Genomic DNA, 10,100 nt, shown 5'->3' with positions numbered 1-10,100 from the left:
AGGAAGTTGTCACACTACTTTCACGCCCACACCATTGTCGTCCTCCCAACTTTCCCATTAAAAGCCTTGTTTGAGAGAGCAAACTTTTCTGGGCGAATCTTGAAGTGGGGAGTAGAGTTAGGACAATTCGACATCAAGTTCCAACCCAGAACCGCGATAAAGGCCCAAGATTTGGCAGACTTCATCGTAGAATTTACCCCAGGAAGTCATCATATCTGACCAGTCGACCTGACTGACAGAACCGAACTAGGGATGGAAGTTGACGCCGGAATAGCGCAACCCCTGGTGCAGGATACTCAGTCAGACCCCAAGGAAGACCAGAGTAAAGAAAGCAAGGAAGAAGCGAACCATGCTACACCAAGCCAAGACTTACCAACAAATAAAGACTTGGTACAATCAGATTGCGAGGGGCAAACAACAAGCATGGACCTTGAGGAAAACACCAGCAACATTCTTGACCCCACGGCATCATCTGATCCCTCCACTTGCTGGAAGTTTTTCGTTGGAGAGATGTGGAAGCTCTTTGTAGATGGAGCATCCAACCGGCATGGCGTAGGACTGGGCATAGTCCTCATCTTACCAGACAGCCTAGTTGTGGAGCAAGCAGTCAACCTTGGCTTCCCAGCATCAAACAACGAAGCGGAGTATGAAGCGCTTCTTGTAGGCTTAAAAGCAGCATCCTACATGAAGGCCACCAAGCTAATGATTTACAGCGACTCACAGCTGGTGGTAAATCAAATTTCAGGCGATTACGAAGCGAAGGATGACAGGATGACTAAGTACCAAGACTTAGTCAGAAAAGAGATCAAAAAATTTAAAGTAGTAAGGATAGAACAGATTGGCAGGGAGGAAAACAGCAGAGCAGACGAACTAGCAGGCTTTGCTTCAATGGCAGATACATCCATTCCTCATCCGTTGCTAATTGACTACTTACCAAGACCAAGCATCGAAGACCCCGAAGCAGAAGAGGTGTGTTGCGCCGAGCTAGGCCCCTCATGGATGGATCCTATCATACTGTTCTTAAAAGACGACGTCTTACCGGAAGAAAAGAAAGAAGCCAATAAAATTAGAGCAAAGTCGCAGCGATTTTGGCTCTCCCCTTCTATGGCATTGTACAAAAAGTCATTCTCAGGACCTTACCTAAAGTGTGTCCACCCCAGCAAAGTGGAAGCATTCTTGTTCGAGATATACGAAGGTGTGTGCGGAAGCCACCAAGGAGACAGATCGTTAGCTTATAGAGCCACTTCGCAAGGATACTGGTGGCCATACATGCAAGTAGACTTAGAGAAGTATGTGAAGAAGTGCGAGAAATGCCAGAAGTTCGCACACCAAATACATCAGCCAGCCAGAGAACTCCTACCATTGACTAGCCAATGGCCTTTCGCAGTGTGGGGCTTAGACATAGTAGGACCACTTCCAACAGCGCCCGACAACAGGAAGTTCTTTCTCGCAGCAACAAACTACTTCACAAAGTGGGTGGAAACAGAAGCATTGGCATCAATCAAAGAAAAAGATGTGAAGAAGTTCGTCTGGCAGAATATCATCACTCGGTTCGGCATACCTAAAGCCCTAATATCAGACAACGACACTCAGTTTGATGGCAGAATCTTTAGAGGCTTTTGTGAAGAATACAAGATAGAGTTCTACAATTCTACACTGGCATATCCCCAAGCAAATGGCCAAACAGAAGCATCAAACAAGGTTGTCTTGGATGGATTGAAGAAAAGGTTAGAAAAGTCAAAAGGCAAGTGGGCTGAGGAACTTCCTCATGTTTTATGGGCTTACCGCACCACACCTCGACGATCAACAAGAGAAACACCATTCTCTTTAGCCTACGGCATGGAAGCAGTAATCCCACTGGAAGTTGGCCTCCCCATAATTAGAAGCGAAAATTTTGATCCAGACTTGAATGGAGAAGCCATAGAGTTGGAGCTCGACCTCGCCGAAGAAAGAAAAGAAAGAGCACTGGTTCACATTGCCTCATACCAACAAGAGTTATCTAAGAAATACAGCAAGACAGTACATCCAAGGCAATTCAAGATCGAAGAATGGGTACTGAGCAAAGTGATGGGAAACACCTTGGTACCAGGAGATGGCAAGTTAGGACCTAATTGGGAAGGGCCTTACAGAGTGGTCGGATTAGCAGGCAAAGGGGCATACCATTTAGAATATGCGGACGACAAGGCAATTCCCAAGCCATGGAACACTGCCAATCTCAAACTATTTTATTTTTAGTTTTTCTTTCAAGTACTTGTAATTTTTCTTTTCCCCAATAAAACAAGTCGTTTTCTTTTCAGCATAAGTGTTTTATTCTGTAAAAGTTATTTTAATGAGTTAGGAGCATTGAAAACTTGTTTGGTTGGAAAAACCAACACCCTTCTTAAGCCCAGGATAAGGATCCAGGCTACAGGACGTTTGGCCGGAATAACCAAACCACCTTACTCTAGGTTGGCTGGAAAAACCAATCTAGAGGTTGGTCGGAAAAACCAACACCCTTCCTAAGCCCAGGATAAGGATCCAGGCTGCAGGACGTTTGGTCGGAATAATCAAACACTTTACTCTAGGTTGGCTGGAAAAACCAACACCCTTCCTAAGCCCAGGATAAGGATCCAGGCTGCAGGATGTTTTGTCGGAATAACCAAACACTTTACTCTAGGTTGGCTGGAAAAACCAATCTAGAGGTTGGCTGGAAAAACCAACACCCTTCCTAAGCCCAAGATAAGGATCCAGGCTGCAGGACGATTGGTTGGAAAAACCAACACCCTTCCTAAGCCCAGGATAAGGATCCAGGCTGCAGGACGATTGGTTGGAATAACCAAACACTTTATTCTAAGTTGGCAGGAATAACCAACTTAGAGGTTGGCTGGATTACACCAAATGTTAGTACTCTTCAGCCGAGGTAAGTATCTCGGCTACAAAGTGGTTGGCTGGATTAAACCAACTCTTGGTACTCTTCAGCCGAGGTAAGGATTTCGGCTAAAGAGTGGTTGGCTGGATTAAACCAACTCTTGGTACTCTTCAGCCGAGGTAAGGATCTCGGCTAAAGAGTGGTTGGCTGGATTAAACCAACTTTTGGTACTCTTCAGCCGAGGTAAGGATCTTGGCTAAAGAGTGGTTAGCTGGATTAAACCAACTTTTGGTACTCTTCAGCCGAGGTAAGGATCTCGGCTAAAGAGTAGTCGGCTAGATTAAACCAACTCTTGGTACTCTTCAGCCGAGGTAAGTATCTCGGCTAAAGAGTGATCGGCTAGATTAAACCAACTCTTGGTAATCTTCAGCCGAGGTAAAGATCTCGGCTAAAGAGTAGTTGGCTGGATTAAACCAACTCTTGGTAATCTTCAGCCGAGGTAAAGATCTCGGCTAAAGAGTGGTTGGCAGGTATACTTGTAGTTACAATGTTAAGACCGGGATAAAGTATCTCGGCAAGACAATGCTGTAAATCATCCAAGACTTCAGTTAGAAAGTAAAGTACAAGCATAGAAATCAACCGAAATAAGAGTTGGAGTAAAAAAAAAAAAAAGCAGACTTTATTGAAAATTCAAAGCAAGTACAAAGGGTGGGGCCTCAGCCCGGTTACAATTGTCCAAAAGCAAAAAAGAAGAAAATGCATAGATTCAAGCAAACAGATCATCAAAATCAGCATCAAGTTCATCTCGAAGCCCGGTTTCAGTCGGGAGCACGGTCTCGGTTAGGAGCACGGTCTCGGTTGGAAGCACAGTTTCAGTCAGCAGCTTGTCAGTCAGGTCTTCCACCGTTGGCTCCAACCGAGCTGTCTGATTGGCAGGATCATTGACAACTGGGATATCTTTGGGCACGGTCTCTTCTTCATTATCTGAATCTTCAAGAAATTGTTGCTGAGTGGTAGCAGCGTACTCTGCCAGTGAGCTCGGTATGAAGTACTGAGGAGGGTTGAAGACCTCGGTCTTAGGCCCATAACCGAGCTGCTCCACAGCACCCCTCCACCCGCATTTGAAGAAGAGATCCTTTGCAGCTTCACACTGCTTAATATATAGGGCTTCACCCTCTTTGAAGCCCCGGTCCTCTGCATCCTCTAGCTTCTTCTCAAGCTCTGTTATTTCGGCTTTATTTTTGCCTTCAAGCTTGGCCAGCTCGCGCATGTATTTATCCTTTATCACGGTCAGGGCCCTTTGTTTGTCAGTATTTGCTGAGGTAACTAGTCCGGTCAGACGGGTTACCTCGGCCTCTAGCTCGGTCGTCTTCTGTTGGGCTTCTTTCAGCTCGGCCGTTTTTTCTTCAGCTTCTGTCATGGCTTGCCTTGTTGTTTTCCTAAGTTCCAACACTCGCTTGTGAGCGATGTTGTTTTTTTTATAGCCTGAAAAAGGATAGAGAGTAACTTTTTGACCGGGCAGACAGTTGGAAAAATCAGGAGATAGGCAAACAGACTACTTACCGGAACCATGGACTTCGTGGCCGAGCGAATGGCCTTCAGCTCGGTTAAGTGATTATGGTGATCCATGTCGGCAGGAAGGCAAACACTTTTTGTGAGGTTGAATGCCATCAAGTGGTCATTCTCAGCAACCACTGAATCAGTGTCCTTTATAGCCCGGTTTTGGAAAGATATCTTTGGAACCCACTTAGAAGAGCCAGCTCGGTCTGAATGCTTCGGCTATGGGCTCGGTGGCGGAGTTGGTGGAGTGGTTTCAGGAACCACGGTTTCATCTTCATCAATGAGACGTTGCTCGGTTTGGGTAGTCCAGGCACACTTTTTTGGGCGAGATGATGAGGGCTGTTGAGAAGGAAGGGCCACCACGGTCCCTTGAGTTTGATCGGCTGGTGTTACCCCTGTTGGGTTTGTTTCGGTCAGCAGGGCTCGCAAGGCTCTCTTTTTGGCCATTTCTTGTTTGGCAGTTAGAGGGATTAATCTGATCTGGGGCAAGGTTGGGTCTGGTTCGGGTGAAGCTTCCAACAAGAAATCAGTTACTTTGGTCTTTCGCTTGCCGCTGTATCGGTAGGTCGGCTCAAAATTCAATAGGTCAGTCCAACTTCGGTCTGGATATCGTAGCGCGGCGCGAAGCACGTTCAAGTTGGGGTAGCTGTATTGGGACTTGAGAAAGTTCCTATCTACAAAAGAGAAGACAACAGTTAGTTCGGTTCACAATCAGAAAATTGAAATAACGAGAAGAATGCAGTAAAGTCGAGGTAACCCTACCGACTACACCCTTGTTCCAGTTTATACTGCGGCTGGGGATCTGGGCTTGATGGTCTTCAAAATTCCCAGATATCCAGAAAAAATCATCATCATTCAAGTCTTTGTCCGGTGTGTCCTTTATTATTTTTTCACGCCGGCGCTTTATTCGTAAGTAGTAAACCCAGCCATCTTCGGCTGATCCTATGGAATACTGGTGGAAGAGCTCAGCTAGACCGAGGTTAAGTCCAGCCCAGCGGTTTAGCTCGGCTATTCCGTTTATTATGCGGTAAGAATTGGTGGAAAGTTTGGTAGGGTAGAGTCTGGTTTGCCTAAGGAATTCACAGAGTAAGGGCTGTACAGGGAAGCGTAGACCGCACTCCACAATGGAAATAACATTAAAAAGGGACAAAACCTTGGTTTCCCCATGGTGTGATATCTAGGTCGGTTAAGGTGAGGTGAACATCATCAGGGATGTTATAATCCTTTCAGAATTCGGCCATACCACCAGGTGTGTTTACTAAAAACCTATACTTTCCCATTTATGGTTTAAGTTATGAATAAATTAAATCTGAGTTTTGGCTCGGTCGGAGAATAATGCTGAGTAGCTCGGTTGAGCACTCAAAGGAGTGCCTAGGCAACCTAAGTCTGCAAAGTGAAAAAAGAAAAGTGTTAAGCACTGATCATTGGACCGTGCTAAAAGAAATACAGGCAAGATAAATGAAGTCCTAGCTCGGCTATGTGAATTACTGCGTGACTTAGCTCGGTTTGAGCAAGAGGTCTGTTAGCTCGGTGTGAACGAAGGATTTGTTAGCCCGGTTGAGACTCTAGGGGGCATCATTCTTAGTTCGGTCTGAACTAAGAAGGCTAGTTTAGCCCCAAGTTGTAGCTCGGTCGAGGTTGAGGCTTACAAGCCTACTGTTGCACTAACCTAGTACGGTTCGATAGCTTGGCTAAATTAAATAAAGCAAAAGGTGGTTTGACTTGGTAAAACTACTAGTTTAGTGTGAAGTGCTAGTCCGGTTGATAGCCTGGCTAGATTGACATCCATTACAAACAACTTCCCAGTTCGGTTATATTATGATTTTGGATCAAAACTGGTGTTTCTCATATTATTTCTTGAATCCAAGTGGTTCTATTACTAAGTTTTTGCAGAAAACACAAAGCTAAGCAGAAAATGGAAGCATGCATAGTGTGTTTTGAAAAACATGTAATGTATTGAAAAAAAGGTGCGAAATTAACCAAAAGGAGTTAGAAGGTTGAGTTACTTACTAGATTACGGCAGAAAAATCGAAGATGGAAGCAACGACAGTGAAGAACACGAACTCAGCAAACTCAGGGGTTGAAGAAATAGAGACACACAGAGAGAGAATGAAGAAGATGAATAGTGTAATGGCAGATTCAAAATGAAAAGATTATTTTGTGTAGAAGGCAGGACAAAAAGGGCGGGACTGTTCAAATTTTGCGAGATACGAAGACGGCGTGACAGCTGCCTTGGGCCAATCGGAGTATGCCACGTGTCATGGGAATGAGAAGCGATTCAGTTGCTGTGATTGAAGAGACGTTTTGACCGGATAGTTAGAGCCCGGTGTGAATTTAGCTCGGCTGGAAAGGCTAAAGAGTTTTAGCTCGGCTGGAAAGGCCTAAGAGTTTAGTTCGGTCGTAAGACTAAGAGTTTTTGGCTCAGTTGGCAAAACAGGTAATCCCTATCATTCTAAGCAGTTGGAATTAAGGGGCAATTGAGAGGGTAATTTATACCGAAATTGGGCCAAGCTGAGTAAGTCGGCCGTTCTTTGGGCCACGGTAAGAAGGGCTGGATGAAAGGGGCTTATAGTTAGCCCGGTCCTAGTAAAGCCCATTATTATCTCGATCTCAGAGAGCCTTCTTGTTATCTTGGTCCCAGAGAGCCTTCTTGTTATCCCGGTCCGAAAGAGCCTTGAAGTTAGACCGGCCTAGGGAAGCTTTGCAGTTAGCCTGGCCATGACGTATTGTGGTTAGCCCGGTCTAAACCTAGCTATTTAGCTCGGTTAGGACCTTGATGTTTGTTATCTCGGTCTGAACATACCATGGTTAGTACAGGAGAAGCTGGGGTAAGAGCAGTGAATGGAAGAGCCGAGCTAAAGTTAGCTCGGTCTAGTCTGCGGCTCAGCATAACCATGCTTACCTCGGTCATATGGAAGTCCGACCATGATAAAACCATCTCACTTGGTTCAAGCAGTGAGGAGGGTGTTGAAGGATAAGCATTATCTCTTCAGGAGTGTAACTCCTAGGAGGACTCTACATGGAGGAGTAAAAGTCCTACTAGGATTGTGTCACACGGAACCTACAAAAGCTCACAACATCACCTATGGAGAGGTAACACAACTTTGATTCCCGAATACACAGAGCTTTTTGTCTATTTGTCTACTTTGCTGACTTAGGCATCGGAGAGGTATCCGGCACACACCCGCCGGCTAACTCACGTTTGTGTTTTCAGGGAGTAAAGCGACGACGTACGGATGAGCGCAATCTTGATCAATAGGATTATACGAGAAGGTTTATTTTCTTTCCCGTACAATACTTATTAAATAGTTATTTTGCATCAATAAGTTCATCTGTGACTAAACAAAAATAATTATTAGGGTAAAAAGTGTAATTTACCAAAATTTAAATCAAGAAAAAAAGAAAGAAATTAATAACAAAATCAACACTCATAAACATATAAAGATTAATTATATTTTTAGTTTCCAAAATGTGAATCTCGTGTTATTTTAGACTCCAATATTTAAATTGTAAATTTAATCACTAATATATAAAAAAGAAAAATCCAACTCTATTAACACAATTTAAACATTAGTGGTCAAGATAACAGAGGATTCATACCTTCGGAACTAAAAATGCAATTAAACTAAAATACAAATACAAAGCAAATGAAGAACCAGCATCTTTGAAATTGCGTTATCTTTCGTGCCAAGAACATGTATAAACTCCAATAGATACATTTATGTTGTGTTTAGTTAAAGGATTTGGAAAGATATTTAGAAAGGGAAAGAGAAAAGTTAAGTAAAATGAAAATAAAATATATTTAACTTTTATCTAATTTCACGTATCTTTTTCTTTTTGTTATTCCTTTCCAAATCCTCCAACTAAACATAACGTCATTGAATTTTCTCTCTATTTTCTGTGAAATTGCATGAACTCAACCACACACGCCTAATTTCATGTAGTCTACAATTTTTTTTTTGTAATTATAAATACCATGCATATTGAACCCTTCCCTCCCTTCCCTCCCCTCCCGGAGCACTACGTCCCTCTTCCACACCATCAAATGGATATGGCTCAGACACTGATGTCCGAGGCCGCCATAAACGACAACAACACTGATTTTAAAGAGACCCCTGCGATCGAGGATGGTCATATCGGCGCGCATCATGATCACCGTGAAAATCGACCTATTCCTGCTGACAGTGTAATCGAGGTGAGCCCTCACTGTCTCTCTTTGCGCAAGTTCAAATTCAAAGAAAGGAACACCGAAATTCTCAGATCATCGAGATGTCACATCGATAATATTCAGTGATAAGAGAATTTGGGTGGTGTTGTTAGTACTGCCTGCTATTAACAAACTGCGAATTAATTCGTTTGATATTTCAGCTCTGTAGTAACCTGATTCCCGGAGACAATACTACTGCAAATGGATCTCTGCTCTCGGTCGACACTATGAATAACGAGAGGGATTACACGGCCTTAGATCTGCCTAAAGAAAATGAATCAGAATCAGAATCAGAAGTTCCAAAAAACATAAACAAGGGCTTCTCAAATTTCTATTCATTACTGACAGGCTCGGTTCTAATTGGCAGCTCCACATATACAGGTGTTTTCAATTTAAACCACTCTTACTCTAAAAATGAATCTTTCAGTGTTCGAGACATAATATTGTGCCCTGATCGAATCCCTGTTGCTTTCTACTCCGCCATGTTTATGACAGTCGCATTCACAGTGAGTATGGTTGGGCTACTGTTTCCCTTATGGTCGATTATTAAGAAATGGTCGTTTTGTCCCCGCGCACTTCCTTTGCTTGGCCTGGCTGCTTTCTTTGCCAATTATGCTTTTACCATGAAAGGGAATGTGCCAAAGTTCTCGGTCACCATTGAATTCTTCAAGATTTCAAGCTTCTGGTTGGTGTGGCTGTGTGGTCTTTCCTTAATCCTTCCCCTAATTATAATATTGTTTGCGGTCAAGATGATTCTTTCCATCTTTCACAAATTAAACCAAACCGGTCTCAACGCAAATAAATGAAAATTTGTAAGAGTACTCATTTCAATTACAGAGAATCATACACAACCACCCCATGCTATCTATCTCGTCCTTACTGAGAATCTTGCTACATCACATGGAGGAAGGGGAAAGAATAGAAGAGTTTGTCATGTTGACTGTGTCGTACATTGTCTTAAGATATCGAGAGTATGGACACGAAGTATTTTATAAAGTTTTAATTGGTAGAGAGGTGTAAGGACCCATTATGTTGGGAATAGGAAAATAATATGAGGTTAAGTAATTGGTGATTGGATTAAAGTATCGACTCATGGTACTCCGAAAGTATTGAATAATTTCCCTAACATATGTGTACGCTCGAAAAAGTAGTGTTATTGAATTATGTCACCTTGACTGTGTAGGGTTTTGAGAAGTTGATAAAAAATTAATTTTTTGATTTTTTAAATTTATTTTGTCTTTTTATAAATAAAAAATGTGAGAGATGATATGATCTAAAATAAATAAAAAATTAAAAACTAACTTTTTATTTGCTCCCTAAAACACCCCTCTGTTAAAACACCCCTCTGTTGTACATTGATGGTATTTGGAAAGTGAGTTTTTATGTAAATTTTATTAGATGTAGGATATTATTGAAGAAAAATTTTTGTGTGTTTGGGAAGATAGTTGGGTTTTTTTGTGGTTGGATGTGATGTTTGTGAGAGAA

The 10,100-nt window shown here is 42.7% G+C and overlaps 1 long non-coding RNA gene across 1 annotated transcript; it reads left to right on the top strand.

The window, feature by feature from the left end:
- Positions 1 to 8,411: 8,411 nt before the first annotated feature.
- LOC145789505 (uncharacterized) lies at positions 8,412 to 9,809 on the top strand. The gene is made up of 2 exons (XR_014327501.1): positions 8,412 to 8,603; positions 8,777 to 9,809. It is a non-coding gene; the product is annotated as an uncharacterized LOC145789505 (long non-coding RNA).
- Positions 9,810 to 10,100: the final 291 nt, after the last annotated feature.

Source organism: Camellia sinensis, chromosome 1 (assembly GCF_055761805.1).
Source record: "Camellia sinensis isolate YWXY chromosome 1, ASM5576180v1, whole genome shotgun sequence".
NCBI lineage: Eukaryota > Viridiplantae > Streptophyta > Magnoliopsida > Ericales > Theaceae > Camellia > Camellia sinensis.
Note: the sequence above shows the minus strand (reverse complement) of the source record. Positions and strands in the feature narration are given on the sequence as shown.